The 18,758-nt window shown below is 31.2% G+C and overlaps 1 pseudogene; it reads right to left on the bottom strand.

Annotated features, from left to right (window-relative positions):
- Positions 1-1,127: 1,127 nt before the first annotated feature.
- LOC120599105 (uncharacterized) lies at positions 1,128-1,246 on the bottom strand (annotated as a pseudogene).
- Positions 1,247-18,758: the final 17,512 nt, after the last annotated feature.

The raw sequence follows: 18,758 nt of genomic DNA, 5'->3' as shown, positions 1-18,758 counted from the left end.
CATTTAAATAGGGTGAAGCATCAGAGACATCCTCTTGGCCATCTTGAAGAAAGCAAACAATCATTTTGTGAACTACCTAGGAAAAGAAATGATCTCAGGAGCTGAGGCCTCAGCCCTACAATGGCAAGGAAATGCATTTTGCCATCTATGTAAGTTTGGAAGAACTGTGAGCTTCAGATAAGAACTGCAGCTCTAGCTGACACCTAGATTGTGGTCTTCTAAGACCAGAGAACTGCCTGGACACTAACCTAGGGAAACTGTCAGAAAATAAATGGGCGTTTTGTAAGTTGCTAAATTTGAAACAATTTGTCGTAGAAAACTAATACACACTCTAAGTACATAATTTTTAATTAGATTTGTGTGATTTCATAGGTATTTGGAGGTTGGTATGGATAATAAACCTACCTGCCACACCCACGCTACCAGACAAAAAAGATTTTTTAAAATTATTTAATTTATTTAAATTAGTTTCAAGTATATAGTACATTGGTTAGACATCTATATAGTTCATAAAACAATCCCCCTAATTGCTCCTTCTCTCCTCTGAATCTCCACCTAGCCATTACATTAATGCTAAATGCATTCCCTATGCGGTGCTCCCCACCCCCTTGACCATGTATCAATTACTAATTTGTACTACTTTAACCCTTCACCCCATTCTCCCAGCTCCCCAACTCCCCTCCTCTCTATCCACTAATTGTCCACTATATTTGTGAGTCTGTTTTTGATTAGTTTGTTCTTTTTGTTCCTTAGATTCTGTATATAAGTGAAATCGTATATTATTTATTTTTCTCTGTCTGACTTATTTCTCTCAGCATAATAACCACTAGGTCCAAATGCAAATGGTAGGATTATTTTTTTTAATGGTTGAGTAATACTTCATTGTGTAAAGTTTTAATTAAAAAAACACTGAGTGAGAAACTAAGTGCTAAAGTCAATCACCCTTTCCAAGTTTTGCCTAGGATGAATGTTTTTCTGATAGTGATGTTAAATGAATTATGTATGTATGTATGTATGTATATATGTATGTATGTATTTATTTATTTAGATGAGGCAACCCTTGGTCGACCTCACAGATTGCAAGGACCTTGTCAGCTTACAATCCCTTATTTATTTATTTTTTTTTACACCTACAACACCTGGTCTTCCTAGGTGGTCTCCCATCCAAGTACTAACCAGGCCGGATCCTGCTTAGCTTCCGAGATCAGATGAGATCGAGCTTGTTCAGGGTGGCATGAGAGTCAATCTGAGTAACCTGAGATAAGATGGTGCTTTAGTAGTGGATCAAAAACTAGAACCTAGATCTTCTAGGCAACTAGAACTTTTTCTCCTACACTGTCCTACTTCTGTCCCATTATCAAAATTTATTTATCCATTTGATTTATGATGTTGCTTATCAGAAAATTGTACTTTAAGTGAAGTAAAGAAGAAAAACATTTTTTTTTTATTGTAAAGGCATATAAAAATGCATGACTGGGATAAAGATATACAGCTATGCTTAGTACTTTTATTTTATGATAAATTCTATTAATTCTCTTAAAATGTCCCTATCCATGATATATTTTATGTTAAAATTGAAAACTGACATATCCTACTGTAGTGCCTCCTTCACAAGATAAAAAATTGATTTTCTATTCAGTTTCAGATCTGTAACTAGATTATTTATTAAAAAGTTCTATGCTAGGGAGATTGTCTCTCCCTAAAAGTTATAAAGAAAGTAGAAAATATTTGAACTCTTCTCTGATGTATAGAGAAGCCCCATATTCTGTGTATGGTATTATCCATTTACTTATCAATATTTCATAAATTCCTTCACCAAACTTTACAATTACCTATTTTTCTCAAAGATTATGTGTCCATACTGCCTTAATTTCTAAATTTCATATTATACTTCATACAGTTTATATTCAGTTTTTAAGATTGATAAATGCTTCTATTTCTGCTGTGAAATTAACTGAATTGAAAAAGATTCCTACATGAACTGAGTGCATGATATCTTTTAAGTTATTTATAACTTGCATATAGCAATGCCACTTTTAGCTCCTCCAGAAATCTCTCCTATACAAATGCCTGAGGGATATTGAGCTACTATAATACATACTGTGCCCCTTTGAAAGGTTTTGTGAGTCATCCAGGATAGGCAGTTTCTATATTAACAACTTTGATAAGTGCCTCAGTAGAGGCATTTGAAGGCAGAAAGATCTTGTTCTAGGAAGCACAAAATGTGGAACTACAGGACTACAGACCTTAGAAAATTATTATAAACATACATTTTAGGCAGAAACTTCTTTAAAAATTTGAATGTACATTTGCAAATACTTCCTAAAGTTCATCTGGAAAGTTCAGCTTCACAAAAATTTTAGATACTTCATATTTCTTCCCTTTAAAATTATTCTATTTACTCTCCTCAAATAAATATATACAAAGAAAAATATTGTACTAGTTTCCAAGTGCTAATTTAACAAATTACTGCAAACTCAGTGGTGTAAAACAACACAAATTTATTCTTTTTGTACACCAGTTGTCTGACATGGGTCTCACTGGGCTAGAATCAACATTTCATCAAAAATGATTCCTTGCTTCTTAGATTCTAGAAGCTGCCAGCATTCCTAGGTTCCTAGCTATGTTACTTTAATCTCTGCTTCCATTACCAGGTGACCTTTTTTCTCTCTCTGATCTCCTGTTTATCTCTATAAGGACCATTATGATTACATCGTGAGACCTAGATAATTTTCTCATCTCAAAATCCTTAATCCCAACCACAAAGTTTCTTTTTACATAAAAAGTGGCATTCACTGGTTCTGGGATTAGAATATGAACATCTTTGAGTAAGGTGGTGCGGATTTACAGTGATTAGAAGACAACCATGACTCAAGACTCAATTTGTTGTTTATTCAACTGAGATGTTGGAAGCCATATGATTACTGGTCTTATAAGATAGAAAAGTGTTATGGCTAGAATGCATATATCATCAAGACATGGTCATGGAGCTTAGAATAGCCCACCGGTTAGCTACTACTCTTTAGTTATACCAGAGATTCTTTTCTTCAGAATATGGAGGGTTTCAATTTCCACAGAGTTATCAAGTGCATGAAATATTTCTAGATTGCAGCTGTAGAACGACATTCATGATTATTTGGTTCCTTTTTTGTTATATATTGAATATGTTGAGATTAAATAGATATAAAAACAGCTAGTAGCTAATATGCTCAATAGTGTAGTGCAATAAATATAAAGTAGTGATATTTTTTGCCCTGGATTCATCCAATATACCCTTCTAAAAATATATTGAATAATGGCAATTATAAATAACATTTTTATGTTTTTTTATAAACTGCCAAGTGCTTCATATTTATTAATTATTAAATAATTATTAATAATTATTTAATAAATAATAAATTAATAAATAGATAATAAATAATACATTATTTATTTAATAATGGATAGTTATTAATATATTATTTATTAATTATTAAATAATTTTTAATAATTATTAAATAATTATTTAAAATTATTATAGTTTTTCAGTGTAAACTTATGTGGTAACTATTATTTTAATGTGCATATTTACATACTTAGAAAGTAACAGAAAGACTTTTGAACCCAGATAATATGGCTTCAGAATTGATATTCTTAAGTTAACAACTGACACTATACTGTCTCTATAAAACTTTAACAAACTTCACGAAAATCTATTCCTAAAGTTCTGACAGGAATTCTGTTAAAAAATTAGTTGCACATTAGTTCTTTAGCTAGTTCTTTAATTAGTTAAAGAACTAACGTACAAAATGAAAGAAGTAATGAAAGTTAACACAATTTGATAAATAATATAGAAATATATAAATATGATGGCCTAATAAATATTTCTGCTCCATAGAGCAGAAAGCTTCATGGAGAACTTAGCCTTCCACGTAAGAGCACTGGTGGTGATTTAAGAGTGGTGCGGCCAGAAACCACATCTTTCTTCTTTGGTTCTGCTCTCTTCTCTCTTGGTGGCCCACTATATGATTCTTCACTGTGTGTAAATCCATTATTCAACATTTATTTAACAAATATTTATTGAATGCTCTAAGTAATAGAAGTAGTGTCATTATGGAGTCAGAAAGTCTAATAGCAAATACGTATTTACAAAAATTTCTTTTTATTATAATTGTGGTAAGGGTTACAAATATCACCACAAAATATCATCCTTGTATCCAAACTGATGTGATAATTGCAGAAATTATTTGGTGTGCAAACATCGTCTTAAAAACTTAGAATTTATCTTTTTACTATGAGGACTATATCAACTGCATCTTTATTGCTTTAGGCATATCTTGAGATGCGCTCAAATTATTACAAATATAATTTGTTTCAAATATGAAGACACTCTACAAAGTTATCTCTGCTTTAAAATATTATTAGAAATCCATTAAATTTTGATAAGCTAATCCCGAAGTTAAGAAAATATTAGCTGGTTAAAAAATAATAACGTGGCATTCCAAAAATATGTTGTCATTATTGGCACAACTCTCTTGTTTCAATACCTACTATTTACTACTAAAAGCCCTGAATTCTCTCCCTAGTCCCACTTCTCCCCAGCTACCTAAGTGTGCAAATTTCAAATATGCTTTTTTCATGATCTGATTGATATAACAAAAATGATTTGATTCTGGGCTTTTTTTGGTCTCTGGTACTAGAATGCCAACCGCTGTGACTGGAATTCCAGGCAATCTGGGTTATTTTTTAAGTACTTTTGGTTCTCAGTTCACAAACTTATCATTTGTGCATATGCTATGTTCTCTTAATGGCCTAGTCTTATATCAGAATTTATTTCTGTCCCTATTAAGCATCATTTAGCTGAGAAAATTCCAGCTAAGTTCTAAATGACAGGTGGGGTATGAGTTCATAGGCCTTTGAAATTTATGTGAGCACTATTAAGATTTACTGTTAAGATTGCACACTGTCCAGAAGATTGTCTTTATTGAGCAAGAACACGTTTATCTGTAGTCAATTTTTGTTACTCAGTTGTCCTCTAGTTGCAATATTAGGCTTTAAAAACAATATCTTTGCTAGAAGATGCCTACTTGCTCTTGTTGGAGATTTACAGTTTAAGAGTTAATGAGTTTTTTTACTAAAAGTATGAGTTGTAGTTTCAATAGATATTGTTATTACCATGCTATCAAAATTTTTAGGGAACATCCTTGTTAATTTACTTTTATTCCCTCCAATTTATTCTCTCTTATTTTGTTAACAGATCCTTCTGTCCCTAGTAGAGTATTAAAAGTGAGTTTTGTTATATTTATCATGATTATGAAAACAGAAAATACCATAATGACTAAAAAAGTTAAAACGAGTCCATGGTGGCTAATATTTGGTATTTATAATACCAAATATCAATTTTGCTGAGAGAAAAGCTGGAATTTAAAGCAAGCTACCTCTGTGGGCTTTCTCCCAATTAAAGTAGCTCAGTGTATCTTCAAAAGAAAATAGTTAAAGGAGTATGGATTAATAAAAAATTAAGTGCTCTAGAAACCTTTTGCAAAAATAAATTTAATTTTTTTTAGCTAACTAGTTATTTTATCTTAGATATCTCAAACAGAAGACCAAAGTGAATATTTCAATTTATTTTGACAATATTTCTTTATAATTATTTTGAAATGAAAAACCTGACTTCAAATTATTTTCTAGGTACTAAGTAGGGCACTGTCATTTTTTGTAAAGTGAAAATTTATATTAGATTGACCATGTAAGTATTATAGGTTCACAGTTCCAAAGACTGCTTTGTACAGAATGATTTTTCAGATGCTTTGGAATTATTGCACTGAATGTTATCACTCAAATGTAACATTAACAAAGAAAAAAGATTTCTAAATCTGTGAGATATTATCTTTATATACTTAAAATATAAAAGCATGATAAAATTTATCTGGAGAATAAACTACCATGCAGAATTATAAATTAAAGAAATATATTTCTCATGTTTTACAGGATTTGGGGCAGTTTCTCTCTCTCTCTCTCTCTCTCTCTCTCTCTCTCTCTGTCTCTGTCTCTGTCTCTCTCTCTGTTTCTTGCTCTCTCTCTCTTCCCTTCTCTCCTTTCTTACTCTATGTGTATTTGTAAATATATTATATGAATGAATCTTGGAAAAAGATCATATTTTCTACCTGATTGCTTTCTAAGTAGTTCAGTTTCAGTCTATCATTTATACATTGCTCATTGTTGAATCTGGGATTTGATTTTAGCCTACATACAACTTATAAGTGGTCCTTAACAGTTGAATATGCTAGCAGAAGAAAAGAGACTGCTGAGTCAGAAACAAAGGGTTTTATTACTCATAGCATAGCAAGCATGACCATCAGAATATTCGTGTCAGTTTTCTTGTCCCCAAGTCTCACGAGGGCAAAATGAAGCAGCCCAGTGGCCAGTGGATGCAAAGTGAATGCTGCATACATAGTGGGTTTCTTCAGTTGAGGAACACTGACATTGAGAAATATACTGCTTTTACATCTATCAGTAAGCAAACCTACTTTTTGTTCCATAATACCTTATCCCTCAGGGTTGCTCACTCCAAACAGAACCTTGAGAAATGGTATAGGTAAAGAGCTGTCAGGGCCTTGTATTCTTGGCATACTCAGCAAGACATGGGAAAACAAAAAGATCAAAGTGAATTTCCAGTATTCATATACTGCTTTCATCCTATATTTAATAGTTACAATTGATAGCTAACTTGTTTATGCAGCTGTAGTATACTTTGGAAGAAGTTTTAGAGTACTAGTAATGTACTAGTTTTATATAATTACATATATTTTTAATAAAGTCATTCTTTTTAAAAAGATCGACTATTTGAATAAAATTTAAAGAATCAAAAATCCTGTTTTTTCAAATTCTAGAAATATAAAATTATAATTATTGTTTTTTTTAAATAAAATAACTATTAAAATGATATGATATGGTTTCATACTAGTCCAAGGTTTGCAGGTAACTGAAAAAGTTATTAGTATAAAAATAGAGATACCATACAATTATTTCTCTCTTAATTTCTCAAAATAAAAATGTGTCCTGGATGAATTTAAAATATTTGTTTATATGAATACAGTTAGATCAAATTATATGAGTCTGTAATCATTATGTTATTACATAAGTAATAAAAATACACATTTTGTAAATTTGAATAAAATTTAAAAAGATACTCAGAGATAGAATGTATTCTAAGAAATAAACTATAATTTTGTAAATTACTTTGTTTTCAATACCAGGTAAAATATAGGAATGTAAGTTTTCTCCATTTTAATTTTGAAGAACTGATGTTCAAATTATTGAAGTGGCCTAATTTCATGGGCCAGACATTTGCTTGCAGAAAAATACAATTTTAAAATTGAATATTTGAAAGGCTCTAAAAGATTAAAAAATAGATATTATTTCTTTTCTTGGCTTGAAATAAAAAGTGTATAAGCAAGAATAATTTTAAATTTCTTGTTGGTCTATCATCTACCATATAAAACAACATATTAAAATTTATAGACTTTCTATGATTAAATGGTAATTGTTATTTTATATATAGGTCTTACCTTCACATTGAGTTTATTATCTCCTTGAGAGTAAAACTCTTTTAAATTACAATTACTTATTGAAATGTTGCTTTATGTTTTCTCCCCATATTTTCTTCTTTTTCTTGAGTTTAAACTTATTACTAGGGATTGTAATTCCTTGCCTTATAGATTTTGGCCAGGCTTATGACAGAAACAGCCATGAGTCAAGCCTTTATTTATTCTTTTTAATACCATAAATATATGCCAGAGATTCTGCTCAGTATGGATAAGAGTATAATGAAGTGAAATTTTCAGTCTCTCTGACTCCATCTTGTTCAAGCCTGCTTTGTTCCCAGGCTAATAGCATCTGCTTGGTCTTGTATGTAAACGTGCTAATCATTAGAGGAATTCTACTCGTGGTTTGAGTTTTACAAAAATAGCTCCTTACCAGAAAATGCCTCTCCTAAGGAGGTAAGGGAAATGTGGATTGTTTATCAAAGATTTGCAGAAACCTCATACCTGGACTCACATCAGCTAAGGTCAACAGACTAACACAATCTTTCTCAGACTCCTGCTTGAGCCCAGATGTCTGCCGGTCCCAATCTTCTCTTAACATTTCCATTTCCCCTTTCCTTGACATAAAGGAAGCCTGAACTCTGGACTTTCTTAAAATGAACTGAGGAATCACTATGTATCCTACATTTTCTTTGTTGGCGCCTTCTCGATAAGTAAACCTTTCATTTCTTCAAACTCTGACGTTTTGAGTTTTTGCCTTTGGAAGCATCAGAGACATGAATGTTGAACTGGTAATAGGAGGAGAGAGTGAAAGAATATTTGGAAACTGAGAAGAGAGCAATTTCTCCAAAAAACTGTGAAGGTAACTATAGTTTATAGTCCCATTTCTATTTCTTAATGAGGTCTTCCCTGACCATCTTATTCAAATTGCTTACATTGTTTTCCTCCTTACTCACTTCTGTATTTTCACTTATCAATTACTACCTTCTAACATACTGTTTAATTTATGCATTTGCTGTTTGTTGTGATGATCTGTATCCACTAAAAAGCATTTTCTGTGAAGGCAGGCCTTTGCTTTGTTCATGATTGTTTTTAATTTTTTCTACCTTCAAAGATAAATGGCTATTACACTTAAAAAATGATGACTAGTAAAATAAGAAATAAAACATCAAAATAAAAACATCAAAAAATCTGGAATTTTCTGACGTGCGGGTGGCAAAGTAAAAGAAAGGTAAATATAGCTTAGATGCAAAATTTTAATTCAGCAAATTTTATAGAGGTGTATGAACTGTGTCCACTTATTTTATGAATCAATAAATAACTTTGAGTTTTTAATTATTTGAGCCAATGGATGACATAGATGCAGTGTATGAATATCATAACAGGTGACATCTACACTGATTAACAGGATAATTAAAGAATGTTAATAGTTACAGTGCATAAAAATGATTAACAACACACTACTTTATCCCTTTACCTGAAAGAGAGGAATGTAGCAAAAGCTGCTTTATTCAGGAGATTAAAAGAGAGAGAAGTCTTCTTTGTCAGATACATTTTAAAAAATCTACTTTGTAAGTAGTTTCTTTTTCTATGAATATGTATATTTTAAACAGCAAGAAAGAAGAATTTGAATTTCTTTAAAATTGTACTAGATTAAGATCTTAAAAACCTATAAATGGTCAGTCTAAATATTTTTTAGCCACAAGGAATGAACACATAAAAGTGATTGTTTATTGAAACACATTTTTCAGTGTTTCCCTTTTAAAGTACACCTAAACATCATAAAAGTTAAATAAAGTAATAATAACCTGCTTTTCACTCTTCTGCTTCAAATTAGTCCAAAGAGAATAAAAATACTCCTTAATCTGTCAGAATCGAAATATGTATCTTTATATATTCATTTATCTCTAGTTATTTTTACTTTTTAAAAAATTCCTATCTAGCACAGTGACAGAGAACAATATTCTAAATCTCATCTTTGTACTTCCTTTTCTACATTTTTATCTTCCTTACCACAGCAGGGAATTTCAGAATAGTGACAAAATATAAGATTTTTGAAGAGGCTATGAATTCTAGTTCACTCATTAACTCCATGTAGTAACCAGGATAGATTTCCAAAAATTTCTGAGGACCAATTTTTCTTTTGGAAAAAGATGGATAAACTGTCCTGCGTCACTTAACAATAGGAGTATATCCTGAGAAATGCATAATTAGGCAATTTTGTCATTGTGCAAATATCATAGAATGTACTTATACAAACCTAGATGGTATAACTTACTACACACTTAAGCTATATAATATAGCCTATTGCTTCTAGTCTACAAATCTGTACGGCATGTTACTCTACTGAATACTGTAGGCAATTGTAACAGAATTGTAAATATTCATGTATCTAAACATATCTAAATATCGAATAGGTATAGAAAAAATCCAGTATAAAAGATATGTACAACTTACAAGACTAGAAGTTGCTCTGGGTGAGTCAGTGAGTGAGTGGTGAGTGAATTGAAGGCCTAAGGCATTACTGTACACTGCTGTATTAGACTTTATGAATTACTGCCTCACAAGCCCTCCTGCTTCCTTCTGACAGTCAGAAATAAAACTTTGAAGCTGTCAATGTTGCTCCTTGAACAGAGATGTGGGATAAATTAATTGGAAATAAGGAGGGGAAACTAGCTGGGTAAGGTATAGATCATCATAATAATGACTGTCAAGAGGAAGTAAAAGGTGACCGGAGGATTGGTAAGAATAAGAAATCGAGATGAAATATTGGGTATCGTCAAGGCAATGTGGTTTTGTCTATTGTATGTTGGAGCAGTGGTCAGCTCAAGAAACTTAGTGGCATTTATATATATTTATATATATGTGGATGTTTATATGTGTGTAAGGGGGGTGTATAAAACTGAATACACAACATTTTGATTTTGGAAAGTTGTTTTTTGTTCCATTGATTTTATTTGGCACAAAGGGCTCTCTCTGACATTGAATTGATGGGAAAAAATAAAATTTTCTCTGCTTTACATCATTACAACCTGAAAATATTTCTAAAGTCCAGGGACAGGCTAGCTCCATATTACCACAGAAAGGTTTTACTGAAGTGGCAGGAGCACTGAATACTTGTTAAAGTAGTTCCTATGGACCTGTGTCCTTGTATAGGATTTTATGTCCTCAACAAAGAATTTACAGCCATGTACTCTGAAGATCATGAAGCTAGATATGCGAGGGTTGTAGCGTCCTGTGGATATTGTTATGCTGAGGGGACAAGCTCCTCTGTGTTGAAACAGGTCAGTGGCAGACTGGTTGGATATAATCCGTACATCCAAAATTAAGGTTCTGTGAGTGAGAGAGAATCTATTGCCAAGCCTCACAAGTATTGCTCCCATCAGAGGAAAAAAATCCTTTTGAACTACACATCCTTCCATTTTTTTTTTTTTTACAAGAAATTCATCTCTATTATGTCCCTTATGGGACCACTCTTGTATATACAGTCCATTATTGACCTTCAAAGATAAACGGGCTGTTTCATGAGTTTCATGAGCTTCATACACAGGACATCGTTATGCAGTACACAACTGTAGAAAAAGTTGGCTATTTTTTTAAACATTAAAAATCCATACAAAGTTGCATTAACATATTATGTGTCTTAAAAAGTTTATTCATGTTTCACTTCTCTAATCCCCAATCCCAACAACTAACAATATTTTCACATCACACTTGCTTTTTCCTACTGGATCCAATAAACCCAATTAGTGTAACCTAGATTTTGATGATTCATTCTCCTCTAGGGAAAATTTTTATTTTAATGTCTAAAAGGATATATTAAAACAAAGAACTGAATTTCTATTCATGGAATAGAAATATTAGCAGATGATTTAGGGACAGGAGTGATAGTACTGAAATTAATCACATCATGTAGGCAATTGCCCTGTTCTGCACATAAATCAGTTAATGATATCTATTGTATGTTTTCCTCTTATACTTTAACTTATTTTAGTTTATTCACTGAGTTCCATAAACTGTTGTTTTGGGGGTTAGATTGAATAATGAGTAAGCATGCATGGTAGAATTAAACATTTATTAAATAAATGTTAATTGAGCACCTAGTATATACATGACATATTTCTAGGCACTAGAAATACAACTATAAGAAAAAACTAGACATAAACACATTTTTTCTTAGAAATGTCTATAACATGGAAAAAATAATAAGAACATTGAGCTTAAGTAACTACAGTTAGACCTATATCTTAGAGTTAAATCAGTTTATCATGATGAGATAACAAACTCTCATCAGTCAAATGACAAAGTGGAACTAAATAATTTTAAGGTTATTCTAGCCATAAGAAAGTACGTATAGGCTATTTATACCAAATGACAATAAGATCAGTTAGAAAAATTCAGCTAAAAATGTTTAGCCAATTGTTAAAGACAGAATTTAGTTTAGTATGAGAGTATAGAGTTTCATGAGCTGCATATGGAATTTATATTTGTTCTCAGACTGTTCTCTACAAACCTCTCTAGGCATACATGAAAAAGATGAGGGTAAAAGTCAGAGACTGGGGAAAGCTTCTTTTGTGGTTCAGGCCTCAGGGAGGAGAATAGAAACTACTATGGAGACAGCTTGAGGACATGTGTTTCTCTTCTTCCCTACCACCAATGGAAAAAGGTCTTAAGCTACAGCGAGAATGGTGCTGAACCTCATCACCAACAGGACACAGGTAATCCACTGTCTCCACGACAAGGTCCTAGACCATTAAAAACCATCTTTTTGGGGAGAGGAGGGAGAAAGTTACTGAGAAATTCCTATCAATTAGACAAAAGGACCAATGCTGAACATCAACAGAGCAGCCCTCCCGACAGAAGGTTAGCAAAAATTAAGTAACAAAGAAATGCAGCTGACTGTAAAGGACAGGTTAGAGCAAAGAGAGATACACTCTCTGAGTTGTAGGTGCAAAGAGAAGTCATTAACTGAATGTGGGAAAAAACATTGAGAAAAGTACTATAGAAAATTAGTCTTACTTTAACCACTAGATAATACAGTGGAATTTAAAACCATGTTTCACTGAGAGTAACTGCAGCAAAACAAATGCCAAACACAGCGCAGATTCTCAATGACCCAAAATCTACATAGAATGAAAATATATGCTCATTTCCAGGAATGAATAATATTTATTACATTTTCTATTGTCATATAGAAGAAGTCTGACATTCAACCAATAATGGTGAGGCTAATAAAGAAGCAAGAATCCACACACTGTCAAGAAACAAAGCAATTAATAGAATCAGATTCAGAAATGAACCAAATGTCATCATTATCAGAAAAGAGATTCAAAATAATTATAATTAATAGGTTAAACATTATAGTGGAGAAAATGAACAATATGTATGGAGAAATGGTTAATTTCATTTGTGAGATGAGAATAATAAGAAGGAAATTGGTATGTTATAAATGAAAACACAGTAAAAGTGATGAAGAATGGCTTTGAATTAATTCCCAAGTTAATATAATCAAAGAAGCAATCAGGAAACTGATGATAGATCAATGCAAAGTGCTCAAGCTATAACAAAATTAAAATAAGAATGAAGAAAAAAAAATCCAGAGAGCTGTGGAACAATATAAAATGGTCAAACAATTTGAATCTCAGAAGAAGAAAGAATAAATATTTGAAGAGGTGTTTGAGAATTGCAAAACTTAATAAAAACATCTAAACAAAGATCTAAGAACCTCAGAGAATATCAAAAAGGATGAAACAAACAAACGAAATACTCCTGGACTCATAATATTTAAGTAGCTGAATATTAATGAGAAAGAGAAAATCTTGACGGTATCAAGAAAAATAGGTTCATTACATGCAGAGGATCTGAGATGAGAAATACAACAGGTTTATCATTAGAAAATAAACACTACAGAAGGTAAAGAGTAACAGTCTTAAAATTATCAAACATACACACAAATTGATTATCCCAGAATCCTATAACCAGTGAATATGTCTTTCAAAAGTGGGAGAATTTATTAACAGTGGGGTTATCCTATGAGATAACTAAACCAAGATCTTTAGGCAAAAAGAATAAGGTACAAGAGAAAAATTTAAATCTACCCAAAGAAATTAGAAGCTCTAGAAATGGCATTACAAAGGTAAATTTAATTTTTGTTATATTGAATTGTTTTAAAATGATTGACTAATCATTTTAAATGATTAAATGATTAAAGTAGAAATGGTAGCAATGAATTTTGTGTTTACAACTCCTGTAAAAGTAAGATATGATAAAAATAGCACAAAAGATGAAGGGACAATTGGGAATACACTATTTGGAAATTCTTACTCTGCATACAAAATAGCATATCATTTGAATTTAGATAGGGACTAATTGAAAATGTATATTATGTATTCATTCCTTTCCAAGAGAGTTATAAAAATTAAGCCAAAAGTAAAGATATAATGAAATGATAAAAGATCATCAATTACTCCAAAAATGGCAGAAAAAGGAGAAAAATAAAGAACAAATGGAACACAAAGAAAAATAACTACCTGGATGACAGATTGTACTACAACTGTATCAATAGTTAACTTAAATGTAAGCAGTCTAAGCATGCCTGTTAAACAACAGAGGTTATCAGAATGAATTAAAAAGCAAATCCAACATTTAGCTATGTACAAAAACCAATGTGAAATATAAGAATGTAGATAGGTTAAAAGTAAAAAGATGTGGAATAATAAAACATAAAAACATAAATCAAAAGAAACCTGGGAGATTATATTAATATCAGATAAAGTATATCAGAAGTAATATTTCCAGAAATAAAGAATATTACATAATGATAATGGGTTTAATTCATCACAAAATATAATAAACCTAAATGCATCAAAATATAGTAATCATAAATGATAGATTAGAAAGAACAAATACACAAAAACACAATTACAGTTGTAGAATGCAATAACTAATGGGTTAAATGGAAAGTCATAGGGAAATTAGATAAAACTTTGAGTTGAATGAAAATAATACACAACATATAATTTTTTTTAGATTTGGCTAAAGAAATGCTAGATGGCAATTACAGTGTTGTATGTGTATATTAGACAAGAAGAAAGATCTCTGATCAATTACCTAAGTTTCTACTTTAACATACTAAAAACAAGCATCAACAAAACACAAAGCAAAAGATTAAAAGGAAATAATAAAAATAAGAGCTGAAAAGAAATCAAGACTGGGAAAAAAAATAAAAGCAAAAGTTAGTTCTTTGAAAAAAATCAATAAAACAGATAAAACAGTAACCAGATTGATGAAGGTGTGTGTGTGCATAAGGGACGGGGGTGAAACAGAGAAGGCATGATATATAAGTATTAGAGATGAAACAGAGTACATTACTGCAGAGCCTGCAGATACTGAAAAGTTACTAAATGAATGCTATAAACAATTCTATGCCAACGCGTTTTACCCAGCAGATCCAATGGTAAAGTTTGTTGAAAAGAAATCTTCCAAAGCTCATCAAGAAGAAACAAATCTCACAAATAGCCCAACATATGGTAAAAAAAAAAAAAAAAAAAAATGAGTTTGTAATTAAAAACCTTTCAAGAAAGCTACTTCTAAGGTTACAAAGGGTTTAGTTGCAAATAGTAGAAAGCATTTAGAAAGAAATAATACTACTGATCCTACAAAAACTCTCCCTAATAAAGAAGTGGCAAACCTTCCCACTTCATTTTATAGAACCAGCAAATAACCAGATTTCATAAGAAAATAATATAATGTATTCTAGAAAATATAATTATAGGCAATACACCCCATGGACGTAAATGCACGAATATACAACACAGTACTAGATACTAAACCTAACTATTTGTTTAAAATAGAATGTATCATGAACAAATGGAAAGACTCATAGGAATGCAAGACTGGTTTAACATCCAATTCACTCAAAAGTAATTCACCACATCGAGAGATTATAGATGAAGAATCATCTGATTATCTCAATAGAAGCAAAACACTTTACTAAACCCAATACCCATTTCTGATAAGTACATTCAGAATACTAGGACCAGAAGAAAACTATATTTATCCAGTAAAGAGTATGTACAAAGTCCTATGTATAGCAACACACCTAATGTTAAAGGCTGAATACTTTCCTCCGCATATGAGAAACAAGGTAAGAATATTCTCTTTCACCACTGTTATTTTATATTGTGCTCTAAGTCTAACCTAGTACAATAGGACAGAAAAAATATAAACCCATAACTATATGCAATCAGTAAAATTGCCACATAAAAAATTCCAAATAATCTAAGTCATTAGAACTAATAAATGAGTTTAGGAAGGTTGATGTATAGCAGAACAATATTTGGAAATTGATCATATTTTTGTATATTAGCCATGACCAATAGGAAACTAAAACTTTTTTAAAAAGAGAATTTTTAATAGCATCAAAAATTATAAATTTGTAAACCAAAAAACATAAAATACTGATGAAAGAAATAAAAAAAAAAACAAAATAAGTGGAGGGTTATCCCATGTTGATGTTTTGAAAAACTAAAATATTAATTTCCCAAACAAACATATAGACTCAGTGCAATTCCAACCAAAATCTTAGTAGCAATTTTGTAGAAATTGATAAGCTGATTCTAAAATTATATGTGTAGACAGAGAAACATGAATAGCTGAAATAATTTTGGGAAGAACAAAGTTGGATGACTCAAATACCTCGACTTCTCTACAGTGATCAGAAGGTAGACAGAATGAAACAAAGATTCCAGATTTAAACTAGTAAGTATTTAACTTCATTAAATTGCAATAATTGCATATGATGTGCAACAAATATGCAGAGGTAATTCAATGGAGAATGGATAGTCTTTGTAATATTTTAAATCAAATGACTATATATATGAAAAAACAGGAATCTTAATTCATACATCTCACCATTTACAAAAATTTACTCAAGAATATTACTAACCTACTATGAAAATAAGACTATAAAATTTTTAGAAAAAATTTTTCTTTGGCTGGGCAACAATTTTTTTTATTTTTTATTTATTTTATTTATTTTATTTTTTATTCATCTACATTTATATATTTTATTTTATTTATTTTTCTTATTTATTTTTTATGGTGACATTAGTTAACGAAATCATGTAAGTTTCAGCTGTACATTTTAACAGAAAGGCATATATATATTTACATTGTGTGTTCATCTCCCATAGTTAGATTTCTTTCTGTCATCACATATTTGACCCCTTTGACCCTATCTACCTCTCCCCACCCACCTCCCCGCTACCCTCTGGTAACCACTAGTCTATCGTCCATGTCTATGAGTCTCTGTTTGTCCTGTCTGTTTGTTGCTTATAGGTTTATATCCCACATATAAATGATATCATGTGGTTTTCAACTTTTTCTGTCTGGCTTATTTTGCTTACCATGATTATCTAGAGGTTCATCCATGTTGTGGCAAATGGCAGTATTTTATCTCTTCTGTGGCTGAGTAATATTCCATTGTATATATGTACCACAGCTTCTTTATCCAATCATCTATTGTAGGACGCTTCGATTGCTTCCATGTCCTGGCCACTGTGAATAATGCTGCTATGAACATCGGTGTGTAAATATCTGTAAATACCAGTAGAGGAATTGCTGACTTCAAATTATACTACAAAGTGACAATAATCAAAATGGCATGATATTAGCAGAAAAACAGACACACGGACCAGTGGAACAGAAAGAATCGAGAGCCCAGAAGTAAACCCATGTTTATATGGGCAAATAATTTCTAACAAAAAAGCCAAAAACAATTTTTTAGATACAACCGAAAGCCTATTCCATAAAATTAAAAACTGAAAAATTGTACTTCACCAGAATTATGAGCTTTTGTTTTTTAAAAGGCATTATTAATTGACTGAACTGTTAATACAAGCCACAAACTGAGAAAAATAATTTCTAATGAAATCTTATAGAGATCTTTTATCTCTACTATAAAAAAAAATGACTCAAAGGCAAGAAAATAGCAACCCCACTGGAAGACAGACAAATTATTTGAACAGTCCCTTAACCAAAGAAGTTGTATGGATACAAATTAAAACCACTGGGAATTATCACTACAAAAAAAAATCACAACACCAATGCTGCCAAGTATGCAGAACGATTGTATACAATAATGGTACAGCAACATTAAAAAATATTGGAAAAAAATTTGGAAGTTTTTATACAGTTAAATATATACTCTTACATGATATAGCAATTCCACTTTAGATATTTATCTAAAATAAATAAAAAATACTTCACACACCAAAAAATTGTGCAAATGTTTATAATGACTTTATTCATAATCTCCAAAACTGAAAACAACTAAAATGTTCTTCAGCTGATGAATGGATAAACTACATCTATACAATAAAATGAAATGTACTATTAAATGCATGCAATAACATCAATTACTATCAAATCCATGTCAAATGAAAGCAGCATACTTAAAAAAGCAACATGTTGTATGCTTCTATATAGATTACATTCTGGAAAAGGCAAGAGAATCAGGCCAGAAAATAGATCGGTAGTTTCCAGGGGCTGGGGATGTCTACAAAGAGACACTGGGAATTGTTAGAAGTGATGATAATGTTTTATATTTTGATTGTGGTGGTCACAACTGCAAGTATTTGTCTAAACTCAATGAGTGTACTAAAATGGGTGTACTTTACTCTATATATATTTTGTGTTAAAAAATAAAAAGATATATGTAAATAAAAAGTAATATTGTCATTTAGAGATCAAAAATGCTAAAAAGTGAAATCACTCAAAAGATCGTGAATATTGACATCCTCCTAGTCATGCTCATGCATATGTCAATTTACAGTTAGTAAAATGAAATTTAAATAACCACCTGAATTGTTGATTTTGGTTTTGGCCTTCAAATACTTTTTTATTTCTCCCCCCCAACCCTCTGCCTCTCAATTTTATAAGCTTATTCCTAGGAATGGAAACCTTTGAGAAGAATAAGTATTACTGAAAATGCCACTTTGTTCACTCTTTGTAATGAATCCATGAAAATAATGTCTCTGTTTTGATTAAAATTAATTGTCAAGTCTAACACTATGACATAAGCTAAAGTGGATCACTTAGCAATTCTCGCTCAGTATGAAATGTTAGGATAAATAGAATAAATTCTGTAGATTCACTAATTGACAGATATTTTTTGTTTGTGTATTTCTTAACTATATATAGAGAGAGAACCGAAAAACAAGCTAAAAGGAA

Source organism: Pteropus medius, unplaced genomic scaffold (genome assembly GCF_902729225.1).
Source record: "Pteropus medius unplaced genomic scaffold, Ma_sr-lr_union100, whole genome shotgun sequence".
NCBI classification, from domain to species: domain Eukaryota; kingdom Metazoa; phylum Chordata; class Mammalia; order Chiroptera; family Pteropodidae; genus Pteropus; species Pteropus medius.
This window is presented reverse-complemented; position numbering and strand designations above follow the sequence as displayed.